The sequence below is a fragment of the Etheostoma spectabile genome, chromosome 8 (assembly GCF_008692095.1).
Source record: "Etheostoma spectabile isolate EspeVRDwgs_2016 chromosome 8, UIUC_Espe_1.0, whole genome shotgun sequence".
Classification (NCBI taxonomy): Eukaryota; Metazoa; Chordata; class Actinopteri; order Perciformes; family Percidae; genus Etheostoma; species Etheostoma spectabile.
In genome coordinates this window covers 22,567,123-22,593,112 of record NC_045740.1, presented here as the reverse complement: position 1 = coordinate 22,593,112, position 25,990 = coordinate 22,567,123, and the positions used below count along the sequence as shown (strand labels likewise).

Below are 25,990 nucleotides of genomic sequence, written 5' to 3'. Positions count from 1 at the left end.
ACAGCTTCCCCCTTGACGACCGAAATGCTCCTGGACTTGCTTGGCTTCCATTCTGGGCCAATGGATGTTCTCCTGTAGCTTCTTCAGCAGTCACCTAACACAAGCCTTGGCTGTGGTGTGCATGGTAATATTGTCCACATAGGCTCTAATGGAAGGGAGGCAAAGACCTTATTTGATTGTAGATACAATAGAGGTGGATACGCTAGAGGTGAGATGGCGCATCCTGCCATAATTTCTATTTCTAATTGTCACCATGCTGTGGTACACTCGCCGTTCAGGAGGCTGATTAGGAGGAACTGGCTGATGTCCACAGAGTCCTTTTCCTTGGGGATTAGGATGCCTCCTGCCCTCCTCCATGCAGTTGGAATTGTTTGTTTATGCCACACCACCTTCAGCAGCCTCTATAGAAAGTGAAATACCTCTGGTGTGTTCTCATAAAGCCGGTATGGGACCTCATTGGGCCCAGGGGAGAGTGCAACTCTTCCCGATAGATAGATAGATAGATAGATAGATAGATAGATAGATAGATAGATAGATAGATAGATAGATAGATAGATAGATAGATAGATAGATAGATAGATAGATAGATAGATAGATAGATCTTATTGGCATAGTAAAAAATACAACAGAAATAAGGTGCTTTCAAGTAAGGGCTTCAAATAATTAAATAATGTTCATAGTCATCATCCATCCATGCTCACTTCTACCCAGCATATTTACCACACATCCACTTCCTACATATGCAATCAAAAAAAGTGGCAGTGCTGGTGTGTTTTTTTTTTTTTTGGCCATTATTATTTATGTTGGTTTATTGCTGTTTTTCGTATGTAAAAGCCTTTCCAATGCAACCCTATAACTTTGTCTTTGAAGATCTTTTTTTTTTTAAATGTCAATTCTGAAAGCCATGCTGTGTCTTGGTTTAAGGCCCATGCTGAACTGCCCTGTCCAACAAAATATGAAATGCAAAATATTTAAAGTATTTAGTTATAGATGAAAAAATGTTTTATTTGGTTTTGGTCTTTGGCTGCATTGCTTTTCTTTCAGCTTGTGAGCCTGGACGGACTCGTCTTCCATGGGTGTTTTTTAATTAGTTTTTATTTCCCTTTTCCCTTGAGGTGGATAGATTTAATCAATTTAAACATTTGCAATGTGGGAATTTTACTTGTAACAGAGTGCTTTTACAGTGTAGTATTAATTACTTAAGGAAAGGATCGGAATACTTCTTCCATCGCTGGGTTGGGAATTTTGAAAAGAAAGTTACACAAAGTAGCAGTCCTACAATGAGATGGAGATTTAGTGAAATTCCAAAGACCGGGTGAGCCAGATTTAGAGCCGAAGGGGGCTCATCGTAGAGAACGGAGGCCATAAAGAGAGAAACGGAGCAGCTGGAAGAGCCCCAGAGAGAAAGACACAGAGAAAGAGATAAATAGAGGGGTGATGACAGCTAATCAGATAGGTGTGCGAGAGGAGAGTCAAGGTGAGCGTTTCTCTTAATACGCCACTACTACTATCAGATTACTTTAGTCTATTAACATGATACACAGAGGAATCAAATTGTGGACAATGGAATTTTTGTATGCACCTGGGATATGAGTAGGAATGAGAGAAAAAGGTCAAGATCAGATCCTCTGACATTTCTCCATCACTAGAAATAATGTGCAATGATCTCATCGCTATCTCTGCAGACCTACTTTTAAAAACTATTTTAAATGCATACAGCATTGGATCATTGAGTGAAATTAAAAATGTAGGGTACTTCAAAGTCTTGAAAGTGAAGTACTCAATGCAGAAAAATCCTCACATTTTAAAAAACTGGAAACGAACAGGACAGTTGTGTCAATCAGCTAAGTGTTTACTGGGCTAATCATTTCAGCTGGACTTGTAGGCCTGTATATACATATGTGAATACACGTGAATCCAATGTGTTTTGTGTGCAAAAATCTGTTTAATTAGTAAAGTAACTAGTAACTAAAGCTGTCAGATGAATGAAGTGGAGTAAAAGATACAATATTTCTCTCTGAAATGTAGTGGAGGAGAAGCAGAAAGTAGCAGGAAAAGAAAAGACTTTGAGTTTTACTACTTAAGTAAAACCGCTGTCCCAACCTCATACTAATTAGTAGCATATTTAAATGGAGCGTAACCACAGTCTGAGCTCATACATACATGAGATGTGAATGAGGTTATAGAGGGGAGGAGGAAGAAGAAAATGAATAAAAAACCGAGTGGGGAGGGAGGTAGAAAGAGCTAGTATAATAATTCACCAGTACTCACAGCAGAGATCTTCTGTGGGGCTTTTATTTTTATGGCCTGACGCATATGGCTCTTCAGTGTTGTGCTTGCATGCATGCAGGCATGCGTGTGTGTGTGTGTGTGTGTGTGTGTGTGTGTGTGTGTGTTTGTGTCTGTGTGCTACTATATATCTCCTGTGTACACACTCAACCTTGTGAACAATAAGAAACCTCTGTAAACTAACAGCCAAAAATTAAACCTTCACCCAATATGCTCCCCATGGCTTTTACTATCAATATATACACACACACACACACACACACACACACACACACACACACACATACATACACACATATCAAGCAGGGTACATGGAGCGTGCCACCAACACAAAAATAATGCAGCTGAAAAATCGGAGCAAAATGCGGAACAAATGTGACTTCTGCAGACCTCCTTTGAAGTACATGTCTTATGAGTTTTTATATTACATATTGTCCCTGTCGGGCAGAAACCTTGTATCTCCATATTTCAAAATTCTTTGGGGGAAATTATTACTATTGATCGCCCTTTACGTCTGTCTGTTGTCTGTGGGTTTTACTGATATTTAAACAGTGACCAGGCAATTTTTACTGACTTCCTCTGAGGTAAATAGCTCACTAAATGTTTTCAAATGGGCCTTTTTTCATTTCCTGAAAAATAATGGTTTAGGACATACAACATATGCAACAGCATAAGTCCATGTGCAACAGTAGTCTGTGAACAGAGTTCTTTCATTTTGTGTGTGTGTGTATGTGTGTGTGTGTGTGTGTGTGTGTGTCTGTGGTTCAGTGTGTGTGTGTCTGTGTAAGGTGTATGTAATAAAGGTTTTCATTTGGTTATGGGGCTTCAGAAGGGCCGTCCAGAGAAGCTTTAGATTGGATCTGCTGTGTGTCCGAGGAGAATGGGAAATAACATCAGCCGTCAGGAGAGGAAAGGTGAAAAATAACCTGTCATCACTTCTCTCTCGCTCTCTCTCTCTCTCTCTCTCTCTCTCTCTCTCTCTCTCTCATCCCCTTCTTCCTAGCTGTCCTCCCTCTCACCTTTGTAGCTTCCTCTTTCTCGCTCTTTCCCGCACATCTCAAACTCACTGGCTCATAGCTCTGCTCGCGTGTTTCTACTCTCTCTTGTTCCCTCATTGCTTGTGGAGGCTAAGGACTCCTGCACGCGGCCTGCGTGGCGTGAGCGTGGCGTTTCTGTTGCATGTCAGTTGCGTGGCGATTGCGTGGCGTTTTACCATGTCTTTACACACCAGAAACGTGTCTGACGCGGCGCTGCTGCTGCTAGCCTTGTCTGTACGAATGCATGTTTCCCCATTGATAAATAATAGTGTGTTCTTCAACTTTATTTTGTCGATATTTTTGTTTGTACATGTGTTTTGCACCTATTTCTATTTTTCGTTCTGTACTCAGTCAACCTGTGTTGTTGGGTTCCTTAGAGACCACGGATCGTGTCCCGGTGGGCGTCTTTCTCCGTTGTTCCTTTCCTAACCCCAACCGTCCCGTTGTTGTAGCGCGTCCCGAGTGTGGCGGTCTGGCGGTTTCATTTCCCCATTGTTGCGTACCCCAGAGACCGCGGATCGTGTCCCGGCGGCTGTTGTTTATTTTGTGGTGACCACCAATAAAAGGGGTGGGGCAAAAAATCAATACTTTGCTGTATTGATTTTTTCAGTGGGAATACTGTATCGATACAAAAGCGACAAGTATCAATCTTTATATTATATATGTGTTGATCAGTTTGTCTGCTTGACAATCCCATTTTGCAGCAATGAAATTGAAGTGATATGAACAAACAGAGAAATGTATCTTTGTAGATCAAACAGATGTTGACAAAGTTTCCTTTTATTGGACATCATTTGAAATTGGGAAAAATTTGACGTTGGAAAAAAGCTTATAAATTGCAATATATCGCAGAATATTGCAATAAGTTTAACATCGCGATAATATAGTATCGTGATGATATCGCAGTGGGAGGTGGCCCTAGAAAATAAAACAAGAAATTTGTGTTACTGTTGACGCATCTATAAATCAAAATAACACGACAATTTCACGAATTGTAGATTTGTGAGGCTGACTGAAATCTGCTCCTATGGTTGGCAAACAATCGTGATCACGGTTAAAAACTACAAGACTACCAGATTATGTTTAAGGGAAGACTGTAGTTACATAAAAAAAAAAGATGACTTTCTTTCAGAGACAATGTGCGAATGTGTCTCCCAGGTTCAAGTTACATGTTTTGTTAGTGCCACACTTCTTAGCTTGGGATAAAATTGGACGTCACTTCACTAGTGGTTACACACGTGACCTGACGCAAAACGCTAAATGACGCCTGGAAAATAAAAACATGTTGGCCACTGTCATCATTCGGTTATGTTTTTGCAACAAAAACTACTTTGTTAGGTTTGGAAAAAGATTGTGGTTTTGAATAACCTCTTTTTACATCAGCACATTTGTTCTCATGTGCATACCCCTAAAGTGACCAGCATGGCTGCCCAGGTTGCCGAGGTGTCTGACCAGTTGCCCCTGCTTGGTCACTTGTTGCATGACTGTCCCCCTTATATCTCTCCTCTTGTTTTCCATCATCTCTATTGTCTATTATCTAATGAAGGCACGCCATTTATTTTAATACTTTTAGTTTTTATGAATCAGCACAGAGCATTTCTACGCTTAGATACTATGCCAGCACAGTAAGATTTACCAAGGGGGGCGGTGGTGGCCTAAAGGTTAGAGAAGCGAGCTTGTGACTGGGAGGTCGTCGGCGTAATCCCCGGACCGACAGGATCTAATCTGGGTGGGGAAAGTGACAGGGCAGCGCTTGTCCCTCCTGATAACTTCTTACAGTAATTTGGTCGTTAATGAACTTCCTTAGGTTTTCCCTCTCTTTTGCTCTCCACTGAAATTGGTTTTCCTTCCGCTTGAATTTCTTCTCTCTCACTTTATTTCACACTCTGTCAAAGACAGTTTTTTGGAGAACAGAGTGCGTAGCAAATCTGTGCATCTGTATAAGAAAAGGACCATCACACACTGCGTGCGCGCACACACACACACACACACACACACACACACACACAAAACACCATCAAAAAGGATAAAGGATAATGATTAAAGTTGAGAGGGTTAAAGCGTCGACCGTGCGGTGACAGGAGGAAGGCTGGGTATAGATGGGACTTGCGAGACGAGTGTGAGAGTGGGAGCGAGGGTGGTAAATTGAAAGAAAAATCGTGGGGAGAGGTGAGAAACATCAAGATATATATATAGCTGTAAGGCAGGTGCACCTTTGATAAAGAGTGATCATGGTGGAGGAATTGTTTTTTCCATTTCCAAATGTGAAAAGAAGCCTTGTAGAAGTGTGTCAGTGAAGAGCTGCATATGGAATATGTGACACAAAGATCTTCGACTAATGTATTGATAGATTGATCAGCAGTGAAAAACACCTGATTGGCGCGGCCAAGGAGAGCTACAAAAACGGATCATAGCACTCAAACAGCGCGGCCATTTGTCAGGACAAAAAGCTCCTGTTCTCATATACTGCTCCGAGCATGTGAAAATCCAAAAGACGTGTGAAGTGGGCAGGCACCAAGAAAAGGGCTTAAACTAAAATAGAGTGATTCCTGCGCCATAAGCCGCTGAGAAGAGCGCTTTAAATAGAATTGATTGGGAGGTGTAAAGTGGGAGTCAGAATCCCTTTGTGTTGCAAAGGAAGCCAGACTGGGAGAAATTGGTACGCAGACACCCAAAAAAAAAAAAACATGTACTGGGGCCCAAACAAGTGTGGATGTCATTTTTCTCGATGAGTGGAATCGCCACAAAAGACGCAGGTGAGTTTAAAATAACAAGGTGAGTAAGACACAAGACTGTTTTACATCTTTGTTTGTTTAAATGAAAATTGTGTCAGGCCACTGTGTCATTCGGTATGGTGCATCGACCCGGGTGCGTGGAGGAGGGGGTTTCTTACTTTCCTTTTTTTTTTGTTTTTTGCATGGGGGCTGTTTTTTGTCCGTTTGACTTGGCAAATTCAGGGAGGCGTGAGGTTTGTTTAAAATCGGGTATTCTCAAAAAAAACCAATTTCTACGTTAATGGCACCAACGCTTTGGGCGGCTGTTACAGGAAAAAAAAGAAAAAAAAGAATTTAAAAACATGGGTTTCCCCCGCAGACTGAGGGCCCAAAGGGTTATTCCCAAGGGTAAGTTGGGCAACAGTGAAATTCCCAAAAATCTAGGAGGTCCCGGGCCTGTCTGCGGATTTAAAAAAAAAGACAAGACGTTGAAAACGTATCGGAAAAAGAAAAAAGGGGAACAAAAAACTTCCAAAAAATTTAAAAAGGCAAAAAAACACCCAAGAAATTGACGCCCCAAAATTAAAAATTTTTAAAAAAGGGGAAATGTCATATAAGATATATAATGTTGTCAAAAAGTAACGTTTTGTAGGTGCATTTGGGATTGGTGTCTTTTCCCCTGGCCAAAAACGTAAGTTCTGGTTTTTTGGTAGAAGGGGACCAAAAGGGGGGGAAAAAAACAAACATTTCTATGTCTAAATGACAAATTAAGCAATTCAGCTTTTCCAAAGGTGAAAAAGCCTTAAGTTCAAGTTCACGCTAAATCAGTGGGCCCCCCACTCAAGAACACCAAGCACCCCAGCCCACACAAAAACACACCAAAAACCACAACCCCACTAAAAAGAATGGCAAAGGGGTGTCGGAAGTGGGGGGGTCTTTATTAATGCTCTAACCCTCAACGTTGCAGCTGGCAAACTTATTGATAATTTAGGTTTTTGTTTTAAAAAGTGGACGGACAATAGTTTCAACTCGGTCAGCTCGGGGGAATTCACTTTGCTAGGAAAGGAAAAAAAATACACTCATGGCAAAGGGTTGGAAACACATGTAACCTGTCTGTACATTTTTGAGGAAACTAATCCAGTGCCACAAAAAATAGAAGACTAAATGTCTGGGGGAAGAATTCAACAGCTAAAGAAAAACGAGTACACATTTTTGAGCCAACCCATCTTAACCCATGACATTTAAAAGTATGGCCCAAAAGATCCCGTTGTTGGAGGAGACGGGAAAGGATTGAATATTTTTCGGTGAGGGCTGAGGTTACTAAAAACCTCCAACGGTTTGAAGACGTAGTGTGATGGGTAACCTTTTGAAAGGGAAGTCTTCGGGTAGTGTGAAAGAGAAATCTCAAATTTTAAACAGCGAAGACAAAGAGCGAGGTTTTAGGGAGATAACTAGGCAAGGCAAATTTATGCTAAAAAATGCTAGTTAACTTTAGAATACATTAAAAAGCAAGTAATTTTAAAACTGTCTGTAGCTTTCCTGTAATATGGGATTTTTTGAAAATGCAACGCAAGTCGTTGGTTGGGCCCAATCGTTACCCTTTTTCCAAAAATGTTTTTTTTGGGGCCATATTGTGAGCTAGAAGGAAGGAGCCTTTATACATTTTGGGTTTTTTTAGAAAATAAAAAAACGGACAAAAAGGTCTTTAAACGTTTAGATGTAAAGTTATAGTATAGTTTCTTATGTCCCGCACTAATTAAATGGTTTTAAAAGGGAAAAACGGGCACCCCGTACTTTCCCCTGAGTTTTAAGGCAAAAATCAAGGCTGTGGTTTTTTTCCGGGGGTAGTAAGTAACCCGTCCAGGTCCGGGGCAATTTTGAAAAAAGCTCAGAAGAAAGATTTTGTTTTTTTTATTTTGTAAAAAGGTTTCGAAGGCTTTGTTGGGGCCCCCCCTGCAGCTAAAAGGGTTTTTACTTTTACACCCAAAAAAGAAATTTATTCCAAATTTTATTACCCAAAAAAACCCAAAAATCCCCTATTAACCGGGTTTAGGAAAAGGTTTTTTTTTCTTCCCTTTTTTTGTTTCTGTACAAACCCAAAGGGGCCCAAACCCCCAAAAAAAATTGCTGAGGGGTGAAAACCCCTTTTAAAACCCGCTTTTTCACCCAAAAAAATTTGTAAAAGACTTCAAACTTAAACTCTTTCCCCTGCAGCTACCTTTAAAGGAAAAAACCCGTGCAAAGAACATAAAAACCCCTCCAAGCTTGTGTTTTGTGTATGTGGTGGGTGGTGTGTGTGGTGGTTTTAAAAGCATTGATTTTGGGGTTTTGAAAATTTAAAACTTTGTTTTCTTTCCCTGCCCCCCAATTAAATGAAAATTTATGCAGAGAGGAGGCCCGGGTGGTCCCTTCCCTTCGTCTGCATTATTAAGGGGGGATGGGAAATTAAAGAAAAAAGGTCGTGCTGGGGGGGGGACAATTTATAAAAGGGAGAAGGGGGGGCCCAAGGGGAAAAAGGGGAGGGGAAAAGGAGGAAAGAAGGGGGGAAGAAGTAGAGTCCGATCGAACCCCAAATCCCCAATGTTGAGCTAGTCCAAATTGAGCAGCAAAGAAGGGGTCGGGGGTCAATGCGAGACTAAAGGAGTCCAGGACACATGATAGTCCTATTTCACAAATGTTTATTCTGAGTTATAAATTTCTCCAAGCCCAAGTTAAACTCTAAGGCGAGTAAACAAGTGCGGGTTTGGTTTTTAAAAAATTTCCAAAGCCCCCACTGAGCCCCCCCAAAAAGGGTCTCACCTAGAATTCCCCCTAAAGAGAGGAAGGAAACCCCTTAAAATAGCACTAACCTTAAAGGGTTTAATGGAAAAGATGGCGTAATGGAGAGACATAAAAAAAGGTCTCCCAAAAAATCTCAGCTGTATGGGGGGAAAACAAAGGAAAAAAAACGGGGGTGGGGGGACACAAAGGGGAAAAACACAAAATCGGACCCCGGGCATTAATTAATTTATGCATTTTGTGAAAACTCTGTAACACAGTTACCTTCCCAACATTAGGTCAAATTTATGGGGAATACGGAATTAGAAAAGGGGCACGCCATAATTTTACAAAAAAAAGATCAGTTTACTAGACCCCGGAAAATTTACCCCCCTGGGAAAACCCGTAGGGGTTTTGAAAAAAAAATCATTGCATGTTTATGATGTTATTTTTGATTTTAAAGTTGATTTTTTTTATTTTGGCCTTTTGTCTGGTGTTCGGACTTCGTTTACTTTCGGGAAAGTGTCCTTTTCAAGACCCAGGTACAAAAAAAGGGTTGAGTTTATGTAGGGAAAATGCGGGAAATTGGGTTGTTTAAAAAAACCCGTGTAGGAAAATTTAATAAATGATAAGGGGAAGCAGGTTATGTTGAAGGGGTTAATGTAGCGAATCAAAATCGTGACCCCGGGGAAGTTTCCCACCCCCCTAGGAAAAACATTTGGGAATCTCTATCCAGAAATAAATCTTTTGGCTTTGATAAACCCCCTTTAAATTTTAAAAGGGCCCTCAAAAATAATTTATAGGGTTGCAAAATTTGGTGAAATTTCAGGTCCCTCACAGGATGAACTGTAATCCAGTGTGGATTTGAGGCGACTAAAAGGCGGATTTATGCTTCTGCTGGGGCTCTACGCAGAGCTTTTGTCGTAGTCTTTGTAAGTGGCCAGAGGTTCATACTTGTGCGCTGGTGTCTGCGTTGTTCTAGTGTATCTCCTTAAGAGAATAGCAGGGCCGCCATGCGTGCATGCTGGAGAGTGTGTGACGGTGATTAGCTTCTCTGGCAACTCTTGACTTTGTTTTTGCTGTTTTCTTAAAGTGCTCATATTTTGCTGTTTGTCTTGTGTTATATATCTTTTTTTGTGCACATTATAGGTTTAAAAAATTAAAAAGCCCAAAGTCCCCCCCCCCCCCCCTTGACTCACCATCTTCCAGAGAAAACACAAATTGCGCACCAAACAGCTCTATTGTAATCCAGCCTTTACTTCCATAACAAACATGCGTTACTTTGTAACACATGTTAGAATGCTCGGCTAGCTGCTAGCGTGGCACGCCATCAGACTTGCAACTGACTTGCTAGCAGTGCTTACCTAGGTACTGTGAATGTGTGACTCCCAACAAAGACGGAACAGAAGTGGGATGTCTCACTCTGTAGCTAAAACGGAGAGCTCAACACACAGGGTGAAAAGAGGAGCTGCAGCAATGCAGTAAAAATGTTTTTTTTTTGGGGGCATTTTTTAGGCCTTTAATGGACAGGACAGATTAAGTTATGAAAGGGGAGAGAGAGGGGGAGTGACATGCAGCAAAGGGCCGCAGGCCGGATTCGAACCCGGGCCGGCTGCATCGAGGAGTAAACCTCTATATATGGGCACCCGCTCTACCAACTGAGCTATCTGGGTGCCCGTTTTTTTTTTTAGTAAACAAACATAAACCTCTTCTGGTACAACCTCTAAAAACAATTACAAACCTGAAAATGAGCATAATAAGAGCACTTAACTAGGATTGTGATAGTTAGGATTCTGTTTCAGACAGGTGTAAGAACCAGTAGAGTGAAGCTTTAATTTGGCTCTGGGCTGATTAGGTGTGAAGTGTGATGTTGTTGAGCTGTGGTTAATGTGTTTCTATTGCTCAGCCATCACCACCAGGGCTTTGTTTGACTCATAAGCAGGGGTTAATCATTGAGGTGAACAGGTGCCACACGCACATTTAAAGAGGTTACTTCCCCAAACAAAAGCCAAGAGTAACTCCCGCCTACACGTGTGGTGCAGGAAACAAAGTGTTTAATGCTCACAATTTGTAGCGGGCACAACTTGCCTCAACTTCTGCATGTCCGTATCCAAAGGTAACGTCTCTGAATGAAGACATTCACAATACAGGAAAATACAGTTACAGTAATATTTGCACCTCCAGTGGTAGTATCTAAAAAGGCGCTGTGGTAGACAGCAATGCACACTGCTATCACTACTACTGATGGGTTAAAGAAGACAAATCAACAAGAAACAGAAAGATAGGCAATGGAGGAATAAAGTGAAACACATACAGGTAACTAATAAAATGACTTGGCTGCAGCTTCCCCTTACACACTAATAACATCAAATTAGTAGAAAATGAATAACACATTCTAGAAACGCAGTGCTAAGAAAGCACTAGGTAGTATGCAGGATTCTAGTCATCCTGCACACAATCTCTTCTCCTACCTTCCATCAGGGAGACGTTTGCAGAGCATCCCGACGCGCACATCATGTTTTAGGGATAGTTTTTACCCACAGCAGGAAGTCACTTAGTGTTGGAATTTAAAATGCTATATGTGCTTAAACATTGTGTGTGATTTGCATTATATATTTGAGCTGAAGGGCAGAAGCAAAATTGATTGTTAGGGACGCTTCCTGAATCTGGTTTCAGTCCCTCTTTTACAGCCCAACTGATCTTTTGCTCTGCAAGTCCTGAACTGAGGGTCAAAAACTTTCAGTCACATTCCAACTGAAAGATACCGAATAAGCACACAGACACATCACATCACTGTGACCTGGAGACCCCACCCTTAGACTAGGGTACCATAAGACTAGGGGTCCAAGAGCCGAAGAGCCAGACAAAGGAAGGGGAGAGCTGTGATAGCTTGATCCAGGTAACTTTGTCTCAGGATATCCTATGTAATAAAAAGGATTCACAGATCAATATCTGAGATTCTGACTACTAATTGACTGAACCCTGAGAAAAGAGCAGGATTTAGCTCCAACACTAGTCCCTGTGTCTACTGTCCTTCTACTGATATTCTGGATGTTTTTTAAGTTTTTAAACGCTATTTATGTTGTTTATACGTGCTACTATTGACAGGTGCTGATAGAGTGCAAAAGGCATATTGTATTTTGTTATATATTATATGGCATTTTGGTACTATATTTATACTCCCAATTGCATATATATTTAGATATTTATATTTTTCAGTTTTTTTAGACTTTTTCTTATATTTATCACTGTACAGGCTCTGCACACTCACATAAGCATTTATTTATTGTCATGTTTATGGCAAATATCTCAACTTTTCCACGGTGTTTTTAATAGTTTCTGTGCTGTGTTTTATTGAAGCTGTGAACTTTGCACGTAATTCTGTACTACAGTGTGCTGTGGAATGACAAATAAAGAAATCTTGAAGCTCGAATCTAAAGCCGCATATGACAATAAACTTGAACTTAATGTCACAGCTGGATTGTTTTTAGGATTGTTGCCATTAGGATTGCTGTGTTTTAAAAGAAAAGGCAGTCCATTAGCTGTGTGAGCCACTGCAGCGTCCCGGTCACAGCCTCTTTCTCTCTTTCCTGTGAAAAATCCCTGAAGTGATGCTCTGGGAAGGCTGACAGCTGTGTAAAGCAGCACACACTTACACCTGTCCAGTCACATTACAAGTCCGATTATTCCCAGAAAATAAACAGTAGCGTTCACTGTAAAAGTCCCACACTCTGCATCCACCCTGTGTTTGTAATACAGCCATAGTCCTACACCGCATTTCCACATCTCTCTCTCTTGTCACACCTGTCTATTTTTACCTGACTGTAACACTTGGAGCAACAGGCCAATTTTTGGCTACCAAACAGACGGAGCTCTCGAAAAACAAGTGAACCATAGTTACATGTTTAAATATGGTTATTGGAGTTTCTCTCACTAAAACTGTAAAACCAATTTGAATTTACTTCATCAGCTCCCCCTTTTAGCAGACACACTTTTTATATGAAAGTGTGGTTAAAGTATGAATTTCAGCTTTTCAGTCAGCTTCAACTGAATTTTGTGTGTGTGTGTGTGTGTGTGTGTGTGTGTGTGTGTGTGCGTGTCTGTGTGTTGGTGGTGGAGGGTTTTGTGGGGGGTTTGCAGGTAAAGGTCAAAGCTGACAGCCTTTTAGCAATGCTGCGAACAGCGCACAGAGCAAAACACATAGACAGCCAGGCGGATGGAGGAAGAATTGTGTGCAGAAACAGACGTAAAGAATGAAAGAGATGGATGGCTGATGGGCGGAGAGAGGGTGTGGGGTTTAGCTAAATAGCTGGCCAGATGGATGATGAATGGATAGAAGACAAGAATACAAAGCAGACAGGCAAAGGAATGGATAGATGGATGGATGGATGGATGGATGGGTGGATAGAATCTTAACCTTTATCTATCCAGGTTAGTCTAACTGAGACATGTGGAAACTCTGCTAACAAAGAGACCCTGATAAGACAGAAGTAATCATAAAAGAAGTTATTACTGTTTTTCATATCTGTCTTCACAGCGCTGCGGAGGAGGGTCTGTTTAGTCCACACAGCATTCCCGGATGGGAGAAAAACATGCTCTGGTTTATTTGCATTACTTTAAACCAATCAAAATTCTCCTGGACGGTGCTAAGCGCTGCAGGAAGCGCCAAACACTGCTTGAAAATAGCCTCGGGAAAGAACTTGTTTTGGTGGAACGGGTACATCCAAAAGTTGTTTTAGTGCAACTGAAAACTCAGATTAGACAGATAGTATAACTAGCTGTCTGGATTTACCCTGCTGAGATCTGAAGAGGAGTTAACCATGATCCTCATAAATCTACGAGTGTTAGGTAACAAAAGTTTGGTCAAAAAAAAGGACCTACAGCGGATTTTTGGGGCGGAAACGGGGCAGTCCCAGAAGTGGAAGGTCGTGGATATAGACAATAACTGTTGCATTACTTCTCTTTTTCGCTTTATTTGTGTCTCATCATGCTCACTATTACTCTTGGTGATCACATGTTGCTTCAAGCTGTATTAATAAGTTATTTCTCTTTCAACAGAACAAGCTACATGTTAAAACAAGGTTGACATGGCAAATGTGTTAGCAAAAACATGTTGCCTATTTAGACATCCAGCAGTGTAATATATTCAACCTCGTTCTAGCTCCCATTTGGTCTCCACCAACTGGCCACTGAAACGTGTAGCTTGCTTTTTATCTTATTTTCAGCAGGGGGCGACTGCACTGGCCCCCAAAAAGATTTTTTTTCCATACAAGCCAATGGGAAAATGAGCCTTCTTTTACCTTGATTTTTTACCTCTGCAAATATTAATTAATGAGTTCATGGCCTGAAGTTAGTTTGATGATGTTCATTTTATAAATTATAGTCCTATTTATTTTTTAAATAGATGATAAAGCAGGGGTTGCTTTAGGGGGTGGTCACACTTCAACCTGTCAATCATGATAAAGACCCTGACATTGTGTACATACAGTGTCAATTGACTGTCATTGCATTACTGATCCTTGTAGATTGTGTTTTTGTATTTTTTTTGGCAATAACTAGCCTAATTGTTAATGGGCAGGATGTGTATCGATCAAATCTATAGGTGACTATCTGAGGAGTCCAAGAAAGTTGAATTCCGTACAGGTGACACGTTAAAACAAACTCCTCCGACACTGTGTCCATTTCTCTATGTATCTAATTGAACATTCTTTCTGTTGTCCCCACTATGGCATGTAATAATCAAGGTAATTAAGTTCTACTCCCACTTTAACTGACAAGGATTGCTGGTTTGTAGGCTGCTCCAAGCACACCCCTTCCTCTCTTGTCCCTGGTTCAATTTAAGTTCATTTGTTTTGCTACCAGGGATGTTGTAACAGGGTCACAGGCGAGCCGCATCCCACAAATGGCTCCCCGGAGAAACGCAGGAGCAGGAGAGCAGAGAACAAGGTGACATGTCTAAAACCAGGAAATATGGACACAAAGGCTAAATCACGATGTATGAACGGAGAGGAGAAGTAACAAGGAAATATGAGGTTAGGAGAGATGCAGCAAGGAGGAAAAGGTTGTATGTGAAGGGCATGAGAAAGATGAAAGCGAGAGAAAGAAAGGGAAATGGAAAGGCCAGTGAGCTGAAGGGAGCATAAAAAAGAGAGAAGGAAGGATTAGGATTTAAAAAAAAAGAGAGAGATCTCAGAGGTCTCGCTTGTCCAGGTGTGTATCTCTGTGTCTACGCATGTGTGTATGTGTGTTAAGGATGAATGCACTTGCAAGAGGGGGGAGACAGATGAGAGGCAGTGACTGAAGTGACACTGCATCTCTACTCTCATCATCCGTAAGACTCAGGAGGCACCTCACACACACACATACACAGTCACACACACACACACACACACACACACACCACACACACACACACACACACACACACACACACTCACACTCACACAAAGAGAATGCGAAAGCAAAAGGAAAGACACGACAAAGATCAGAAAAGAGGGAGCCATGTATCAGTCCACAGGGAATAATGAAGAAACGAGAGACATGAACATCGTCAGGCTGAGACAACACATAATCCACCGCTTCAAATCATGCTTTTGGTAAAATGAATTTTCGGGGTAAATTCTTTCAGCTTTGCTCTTACATTCTTATATTGCTTTGGAGTCATAGAGAAGAGCGAGCAGGCGCCAGATGTACATAGGAAGGATTTTCAGTCAGCTGACATGACCAGTCCAATTACTGTTTTGTGTATGCACAATAAGTAGAAGCTAAGATGGACGGACCAATGCACGGAAAACAAACACTACCCAACTTCATTAGCCTCTTCTCTTACAATCTGCCGAAATTCTTTTCCCGTGGTAGTGAAGACAAATCCAGCAAGAAACCATGTACAGGTAAAACGGCAGTGTCACAACATCTTCTAGGGTTAATTTTTCTTCCCTGCAGGTCCCATGGCAGCAGCTTCACCAATGGATACCCAGAGAAAAAGAATCAGAGCAACATAGACCTGATAACTCAGCCTCTGTTGAGACCATTCTGGAGTTCACAGATAAGATTGGGAAGACCACTTACCACTTGAATACAGAACTTTTTTATATGCAGTGAGTTCTAATCAAACGGTAATGTAAGCGTTCATTCTTGAATCAATCCACCTGGAGCCTAACTCCCGCTGGCACACTGTTACAACCAGTGGTGTAGTCTACATGATACGCAGGTATAAAACATAGTTTTGTGACAGAACTTTCAAGTCAGATATTTGTATTCACAAATATGGGGTTGAGTAATGTGACAGCACACTAAACGAACACTGCAGAACATGCAGAGACACTTTGGCTCACTGACGCCAGTATTGTCCCTTCACAGCACATTTAACACAAATATAGGTAGCCTATTTCGTTTTTGTCCTTGTTGCTTTGGGGTCAACTTTTGGGATCCAGGCTTAGGTCCCTGATGTGAAAGTCCATTCCATTATATTTTTGATACATTTTGAATGTCGTCTGTTTTCCTTCTCATAGGATAAATAAATGTATTCCCACCATAGATTGGTGCATAAAAGTGTATCATAATGCAGGAAATGAAGTCTTTAAAACTCAAATTAACCCTGGGGGAGAACACCCAGACTCTACACCTTGATATGACTAAATATGATGTGTACTAGAATATAACTTGAGGTAGTCTTTCAAAACACTCTCAGAAAAAAGGTCTCCTTTGGAAATGGATGGCGTTACCATTTTGTGACACTCACAACAGTAAATTAAAATAAATGGTGAGATTAAAAACAATGTAAACAAAGCGTTTCTCAGTGTACAAATTTCCCTTTTGTGACTGTGCCTTGGCTAAACTATCATCTGGTCATGGATAATGCATGCATATCCAGGGTGTGTAATGCACAGATATATCTATGTTGTAATCATATTAAATGGACATTTTAATGGAATTCCATTGCTAGGCAACAGCCTGGCCCTTCCTGTCGGTTGATGCCATTCACATACACTGCAACAGGAAATCAACTTGAGGCCATTTAAAATGATTATGTTTACAACTGTGAAATGGTCTTGGGACATGATTGAATGTTTTGTTATGTAGCTTTGTCCCCTCACCGTTGTCGGTTTTTCAGCTAATGCAGCATGTTGAATTGGCCGCACACAAGTGACATTTTAATGTTTCTTTAAAAAAAACTCTCCCATTGATTCAAACTATTCAAAAAGGTCTATCTATTTTTGCACATTATGATAATAGGAGGGCAAACCAATAGAACGAGTTACATACTAGATACAACTACTTGTATAGGTATATTTTTTTGACATGTATTTCAAAAGATCTACGTACCTTAACAGCAAACTAAACCAAACAAATAAAATAATGTCCTGTACTGTAAAACATTTAAAGGTCGAGTCCATCTGCAGTCTTTAACCGAGTTTTTGCAAATAGAAATGCCCTCCCACTCTCAGCAAACACCAGTGACGTGAGAATAGACTGAAAAATAACATCCATAGCAGCAGTGACGTCACCCTTTGGATTGTGGTCTGCTGTTTTGAAGTCTCCAGTTTGGAAATTTGGCAGTCGCCATCTTGGTTTTTTGAAACCAGATGTCATGATTTTTGAAAATAGGGTGGAGCTGGGGAGGACACGCGGACAAACCAGCATCCTCTTGCTTTATAGTCATTTTTAAAATCAATGGGACATTTATAGCACATGAAAGAATATTGCTATTGCCATATGAGTGACAACTTTGTTTGGCTCATTTTCTGTAACCAGAGCAGCATTAAAGCGTAGCAGAATTAGCAAGCAAGCTAGCTGCTAATTAGCTGGTTACGACCGGCTAGTCGGTCTCTTTGCCTCACTCTGGGAGGAGAGCCGGTGGCAGCTCGAGATATGGACAGATTGAGCTAGCTGGCTCAGGTTGTCTGTCTGAGGAGCAGGGGTCACAGACCAAGCCCCCAGGAACAGCGCAACATCTTAAAGCAACCATGAGCTGATTTTGTCGGGAATGTAATTTGGAAAGTTGACTGACAAATATGAAACTGGACGTCGCTTGGTGTACACTCTCTCTGTAAAAAGCTGTGCAGCTTCAGGTTTATGGACGCGTTTTACTGTCGACATGCTGCAGCAGACGTGTTGCCCTTGTGCCCCATGTATTTCTTATTCCATTGTAGGTTTTCCACCTACGATGTAGAGCAGCGTCCAGCCACTTCCCTAAACTTTGTCTCATTCAGAGAGCAGAGACCCAAACGGGGGGTCCATGTGTGTCAGAAGGTCTGAGATCTACCACATCAGCAGAGCAATAACGTCATGCACAGCTGGCGCAGGTAGATTTTTTTCTAAAATATAGTGACTGTATATTTGTAATAGACTAATAACTTTTTATTACTATTTTTCACAAAATATATCGACACCACCAAACTTAGAGAACACAGATGGGATGAGTTATATTTTGAATGAGTACAAAGTTTTGGACATGAGCAGAAATCTTGCTAAAAGACCGGAAATCGGACAAGTCCAGGGGTTTATCAATAAATTAAAACGAATTTATAAAATAAGATGAATATAATTGAGGTGAATAGTTGTCAGATGTACATTTTTTGGAGGTTACTTCCCTAACAAAAGATGTAAAGAGAAGGGAAGAGTAAATTATGCCTAAACTAAATGTGTGCTGACTCAGATGTAATATATAATATATAGATATAGATATAATATAGAAAAGTCCAATCCAAAGGAGAATAAATAGATGAAAGCAATACAGCATGCCTTAGAGCCTTACTGCAACATATTCCATTATGTTTTTATATTTGGATTGTAATGTGTTTCCCTTTACATAAGGATATTTCCAGCATGTTGACTTAGAAAAAGTTAGAAAGAGGTGCATAAAAATTCACCAGAATGCAGGAAGTTCATGCTGTAGACCCTGCGTTGCCACTGACCGCCAACACAGCATAGCACAACTTCTACTGTTTTTTACTCTCTGCAGGCGCAGAACACACATGCCAGTCAGCCTTCGTAATCGCTTTTTCTTTAATATCGGTTTTGTGTGTCTTTACAACATCTCTGGAACTGAATCCTAGAGGAAATAAGAGTCATGCCCTTGGTTGACTGAATGCTGTTACCCCAGTGCCTGTAACAACACTTCTAAATATGTGTCACTTTTAGAGTGGTCTGGTACGGAGCCCCAGAGGTGACATGGAGGAAAAAAAATAAAAGTATTTAAAAAAATAAAACATGTACTGAAACAATTACTTTTGCAAGATCTTGACTTTGTTTTGCGAGATCTTGAGTTTTTATTTGCGGGACCTTGACTTTGAAATGGAGGGGAAAAAAATTAGAAAAAAAAAATTATTAGTAATAAAACATGTAGACATCTTGACTTTTATTTGCGAGATCTTGACTTTGTTTTGTGAAATATCAAGTTTTATTTGCAAGTTGTTATAAATGCAACAAACAATGCTAGCCAGCTTACACGCTAGGTAGTATCTAGCTAGCTAGTAGCATGACATACACCCAGTCTTGGGTGTAGAGCAGGGGTGTCAAACTTACGGCCCGCGGGCCAGAACCGGCCCGCCAAGGGGTTTTATCTGGCCCGCAGAATAAATCTGAAAGTTAAAAATTGCAATGAGACATGAGTTAGAATTTTTTTAATAAACTGCTATTCCTAAATATTCCGCTAGGGGCGCACTGTTTTAGACATGGAGCAGATGAAAGAAGAAGAAGAAAAAACAATGCTGAGACAGACACAGCTAATGTTCAGTGATTACCACGACACATCTACTAACTTTTGTACTCACCTTTACACCCTCATTAGCCAAAATGTCTTTGTCAAAAAGGAGGAAAGTGGATATTGAGTGTAGAGTTTTCCAAGAAAAATGGACAGATTCCTATTTATTCCCAGAGGTGAATGGGAAACCTGTGTTAACAATAACCATTCACCTGTCGGTGTTTAAGGAATATAATATTCTGCACCACTATGAGACTCAGCATGGTGAAAAATACGACAGCCTGCAAGGACAACTGAGACGAGAGCAGATAGATGAGTTGCTGGTGGGTCTGAAGAAACAGCAGTCCGTTTTCACTCGGAGCCGAGAGGTCAGTGAAGCAGCGGTAAAATAGGGGGACCAGACGTCCCCGGCTGGATCTGTCCCTGGACCCTTCCCCGGTTTTCACTGTGACTGACAGACCCAAAATTGGAATGAAAGAAAGAAAACTGACCAAACGGAGCCGATCAAGCAGCGCTGCTCAGGTCTCAAGGAGTGGTTTTAGAAAGCCGTGTTTTTTACGATGCTAAAATCACTGGTTATTTACATGGAGTCTGGTGGGTTTAGCAAACGCAATTTCACGGACTTTTATGTTTAAAAAAATTATCTTAATCTTTAACAGAAAGGTCGACCTCCTTAGAAATCCTTCCCATAATGTTGTCAGGCACTTTGAATGTTAATCTGAGTCTATCAGCAGCAAAACGAGCACTTTATGAACGTAAATACAAGCTGGACAATTGTCCTATTACCTTCCATTGTAGCTTGTTTCTGCCGACTGCAGTCAATACTGCGTCAATGTCAAAGGAAAATTTTATCTTGTATCCGATACTCAGCTCTAGGTCTAGTGTCCCCGTTTTAAGTTTTACAAAAATTAAAAACATTACGTGTTTTGGAGCTATACACGCTTCTGAGCTGAAAATGTCCCCGGATTTTGTCTGAGAAATCTGGTCACCTTACGGTAAAAGCCAGCTACATAATTGCTAACGAAATAGCATTAGCATTTACTTCTTTCCACTAAAACAAAGGGAAACACATGGATTTATTGTTTTTTATAGCTATGATGAGCTGTGCTATGATTTTGGTCCGGCCCACTTGGCATAAAATTAGGCTGTATTTGGCCCCTGAACTAAAATGAGTTTGACACCCCTGGTGTAGAGGGTCCTGCGATTGGACCACACCACACGTCAGTAGACGGGAGAGGACGCTGGCGCTTGTTGTTCGCCGCTTCTCCGCTGCTGCTTTTTTGCTTTTTGCTTTTTTTCCGCCTCCTTCTGTCTGTGGTGTACACCCGGATTTCTCCGTCGTTCCAGCGCTGCTACTACGAGGTTTAGGTTTTCTCCCGGGCAGCCGTCTAGCTGTCCCGGTTCAGACTGGCCTCGAGTAGTTGCCTCTGCAGTTGGTAGCTAGCTGTCAGCTGCCTACAGCCAGTCCTCCGTGCCTCGTGCACCCTGCTGCCATGATATGGACCATCTTGTCCCTGTCCATGACAGTCTTCCATCTCTGTGTTTGGCTAACGGCTAGCTCCAGGCTAGCATTTTCGGTGACCGTCATGATGCTCAAGTACTCTAGCCCACAGCTGCTAATTCTCAACAACCGCTCCATTCCAAAGTGCATTGCTGCCATCAGGGAACATGGACTTCAGCGCCGTCCACGTTACATCCACAGAAGTTCCCGTCGTAAGTTTGTCTACCATCAGCCTGGCCAGCCTGCTTCAAACATCCCATCCATCTGGACCCCGGTCGCACGTCCGCCGCATCATCAGAGCAGTGTTGCACTCATTGCTAGCAACACGGGAAATATCGCGAGATCTCTACACGCTCCGCTGAGCAGTATGGAAATCACCGCAAGATCTCGTAGCTTCAAGCAGGACAGAAAACGTGGAGTGGATTACAGTATGCTACGGCCCATACAGAGATTCACCACAGCATCAACGCTCAAAATAGAACTTTTCAACACACAATCACTCACAAATAAAGCATCCTTCATACAAGACCACATTATGGACAAGGGATTAGACTTCATTTACCTGACAGAAACTTGGCACCAGCCAGGGGTTTACTCAGCGCTTAATGAAGTCTGTCCCCCCGGTTACAGCTACCTGGAGAGAGCCCGCAGCACTGGTCGTGGTGGTGGCCTAGCTGTCATACACCGACATAACTTGGAACTGTTCCTCCTCCCCCTGCCTACACTGTCCTCATTTGAATGCCTTGCATTTAAATGTAAACCCCCCTTCCCCATGACAATGCTTCTCATCTACCGGCCCCCCAAACCCAACTCAGCTTTTATCTCAGAGATACACAACCTTCTCACAACACTCTGCACCACTTTTGCCAACATTATTATACTTGGAGATATCAATATTCATGTTGACAACCCTTCCTGCCATCTTGCAGCTGAGTTTCTGCAACTATTGGACTGCCTCAACCTCCAACAACATGTTGATGTCCCCACGCATTCCAGGTGGCACACACTGGACCTGGTCATTTCTAACTCCGCCCCCTTTAACAACCTTCTGGCATATGACCTGGGTGTGTCTGACCATAAGGCCATCTTAATGGAGCTTTTACTCCTTTCCCCACACACCAAAGACAAGTGTCAAATCTGATATAGGGGCCTAAAAAAGATCAACCCAGACACCTTGACCATTTACCTCCAACATCTCTCCTCTGCTGATTTCTCCTCAGTCACAGAGTTGGTTGACTTCTACAATCAATCTCTGAGCAGACTCCTAAACCTCCACGCCCCTGTCAAAACTAGAACTGTCAGCTTCTTACGCTCAGCCCCTTGGTACACCTACGAACTCCGGCAAATGAAAACAGCTGGACGTGTCCTTGAGCGGCGCCTCAAGTTCTCAGGACTCACTGTTCAGAGGCAGGCCTACCGAGAACATCAGAAGTCCTATGCAAGGTCCTTGAGAGATGCACGTTCACAGTTCTATTCCAACATTATCAACAAGAGCCCTGGCAACTCCAAGCAACTTTTTTCTACCATACATGACATCCTCAAACCGCAAACTCCCTCTCATTCAGTAGCCATAGAAGAGAGGTGCAACAATTTCATCTCTTTTTTCAGGAAAAAAGTAGACACCATCCGCTCCCTGCTATCCAGTTTCTCCACACTGCCAGTCCTGACTGCTGACCCACAGCCTGCAATTTCCCAACCTCTGTGCTATTTTTTGGTCATCAGAAAGATGGCGCCGGTGTGTTTGGCTGGCCGTCTGTCACTCTCTTTGCTTTTCTTAGTTTTATTGATTTTTGAGTTTGGTATTTCTGAGATCAAGTCAACGTTGGTGTATGATCGCCAAACACTTTTGAATCTAAGGTTCCACGTCAAAGATGTGTTTACCTTTGACAATGGAGGAGAAAAAGTATGGCCCCCGTTTCTCTCTGAAATCCCAATTGATCTGAGCCGAGTCCCGGTGCCTGCTTCCAGGAGAAGACGTCGCCGCCGTGGTACCCGAAGCGGACGGCTGGTAAAGCTGAAGATCCGCCTTAAGAATTCGGATACTTCCCGGCCAGTGTGTGGATTATTTCCCAGCATGTTTATACCACTACGTCTGTTGGATCCGATGGAAGCCTGCCTGGTTCCTATCAGCGTGGATGCGGTGGTCCAGCCCCACCTTTGCCCTTCCAGGCTCAATTGTCGTGGGGTGAATCCCGGAAATCTTCGCCCATTGTGCCGTGCTCCCCCATCGGCTAGAGCCCCCGTTCCTGCTCCGGCCAGGGTTGGCTTGGTTAACGCTCAATCGCTGGCCAATAAATCCTTTATTCTTAAGGATTTTTTTTGCTCCCATGATCTGGACTTTCTCTGTATCACAGAGACGTGGCTGAATGTGGGTGAGAGCTCTAAAGGAAGCCAAGTCCAAATATTTGTCCTCCATTATAGCTGACAGCTCTCATAATCCAAGACTGCTATTTAATACTATTGATTCCGTCATTAATCCATGCCCTACTGTCCTGTCCGATGCCTCCACTGCAACCTGTGAGGAGTTTGTGTCTTTTTTTACTGACAAAGTGGCATCTGTCAGGCAAAATATCTGTAATATGATTTTGTCTTTTGATGATGTCTGTGCTTCTCCGGCACAGACTGCTGTACTCGAGCGGTTTGAGACCATTTCTTTGCTTTCTTTTACTAAGGTGGTTAGTGGCATGAAACCCACTAACTGTCCCTTAGATATTATTCCAGAAAAGTTTTTAAAGGAGGTTTTGAGCTCCATTGGGTCAAGTTTGCTTGTTTTTATAAACACTTGTCTTAGCTTAGGGTCTGTTCCAGCTGCTTTCAAACACGCTTTGGTTAGGCCCCTCATAAAAAAACCGCATCTTGACCCCTCTGTGCTCTCCAATTTTAGACCTGTCTCCACTTGCCTTTTCTTTCTAAGGTTTTAGAAAAAGTTGTTTTATTCAATTGCAGACTTTTTTGGAGATCAATTCTATCCTTGATAAATTTCAGTCTGGTTTTAGATCCCGACATAGCACAGAGTCAGCATTATTAAAGGTGCACAATGATGTTGCCTGTCTGTTGACGCTGGGAATCCTGCCGTGCTGGTACTGCTCGACCTCACAGCAGCCTTTGACACAGTCGACCATGCAGTCCTGTATCTCGCCTAGAGCACGTCGGCATCCGTGGCACCGCTCTCCAGTGGTTTAGGTCATACCTGGCAAACAGGAGTTCTCTGTCGCGATTGGTGACACTGCTCCTCAAAGGCGTCACTGCCCTGTGGGGTGCCACAGGGATCTATTCTCGGCCTATTCTGTTTTCAATGTATATGCTACCTTGGGGATCAATTATAAAAAAGCACAACCTGTCTTTTCACTTTTATGCCGACGACTGCAGATAATTTGCCCATTAAACCAAACGAAAACACTGCACTTACCAAGCTTCTGGACTGCATCACAGCTATAAAGCAGTGGCTGTCACAGAACTTTTGCACTTAAACGACAGCAAAATGAATGCATTTGTTGGTTCTCCATCTATGTCAATGTTCTCACCACAATCTCTGGCACTCTGGCCCCCTTTTAAATCTCATGTCAAAAATCTCGGGGTAACATTTGATAATGGGGCTAAAATTTGACAAACAGATTAGCTCTGTTGTCAGCGCAAGCTTTTTTCAGCTCCGTCTTTAGCCAAAGTCAAGTCCTTTCTCAGTCGGCAGGATCTTGAGAAGGCAATCCATGCTTCATCAGCTCAAGACTGGACTACTGCAATGCCTTTACGTTGGCCTTAGTCAGTCATCAATTTCGCTCTCCCCAACTCGTGCAGAACGCTGCTGCCCGATTTTAACAAGCACGTCCAGACGTGAACACATTACCCCTGTGCTGTCGTCACTCCACTGGCTTCAGTCCGTTTTAGAATTGATGTTAAACTCCTGCTGTTTGTTTTTACGCCATTTATGGCTTGGCCCCCTCATACTTGACTGAGATTTTAACTGTTTGCGATTGTGGCAGAGCCTTGCGCTCCTCGGCGTCAGCGTCTGTTAGAGGTCCCGAGGTCAGACTTAAACAGTGGGGCGATCGTTCTTTGCCGTCGCTGCTCCCAGACTGTGGAACAAACTACCCCCTGACATCCGCACCACTACTGACCTCAGCCTTTTAAAACGAGCTTAGACCACTTTTTTAATTAGCATTTAATTCCCACTAGGGCAATACGGTCTCTTAGGTGTCCCATTCTGCCTGCTCCTTTTTATACTTTTCTCGAAGGCTTTAATGTCCTGCAGCGCTGCACCACTACAGCAGTTTTAATTGTATTTGTGTGTTCTGTATGTGATGTATTGTTTATGGCTTTGTTGTAAAGCACTTTGGGGTACCTTACGGCTATTGTAAAGGGCTATACAAATAACTTGATTGATTGATTGATGGATTGAGTCGGCGCCCTGTTGGAACTTTTACCAGCGGATTGCTGCTTTTTTAAACACCACGAACGTCAGGTCGCGGAGGAGGAACGGCAGCGGTTTATAAAAAACATTTTTTTAAATGTAACAGCACGTTCAGCAATCCTTTTACTTCCTTGAGCTAACTTCTTTTGAGGTGGTCGTTCTGATCCGGTACTATGTGCCGTCATTTACGCGCCGCCCAAATACAATAAGGATTTATTTCTGATTTCTCTGAATTCATGGCCGATATTTTGACCAATTATGAACGTGTTCTTACGTTGGTGATTTTAATATACAGTAGGCTGTCCTGGTAAACCGTTGGTAACTGAGATTTTATCACTGATTGATGCTTTAATCTGACACAGTCCCTACGTACAATTACACATGAAAAAGGGCAAACTTTAGATCTAGTTCTGTCTTACGGTTTGCCTGTGTTAAACCTAGAGACACATGACGCTGTATTTTCTGATCATATGCCTGTGACAATCAAAACTCCGGTGCCTGCACAAAGCTATCGGATTATTAACCCCTCCACTGCCACGCAATTCTCATGGCTTTGACCAGCTCTGTCCTCCTAATATG

At 42.2% G+C, this 25,990-nt stretch overlaps 1 long non-coding RNA gene across 1 annotated transcript; it reads right to left on the bottom strand.

Moving 5' to 3' along the window:
• Window positions 1-1,759: 1,759 nt before the first annotated feature.
• Window positions 1,760-22,129, bottom strand: LOC116694453 (uncharacterized). The gene is made up of 3 exons (XR_004333161.1): window positions 22,119-22,129; window positions 8,235-8,239; window positions 1,760-1,855 (listed from the first exon to the last, which is right to left on the bottom strand). It is a non-coding gene; the product is annotated as an uncharacterized LOC116694453 (long non-coding RNA).
• Window positions 22,130-25,990: the final 3,861 nt, after the last annotated feature.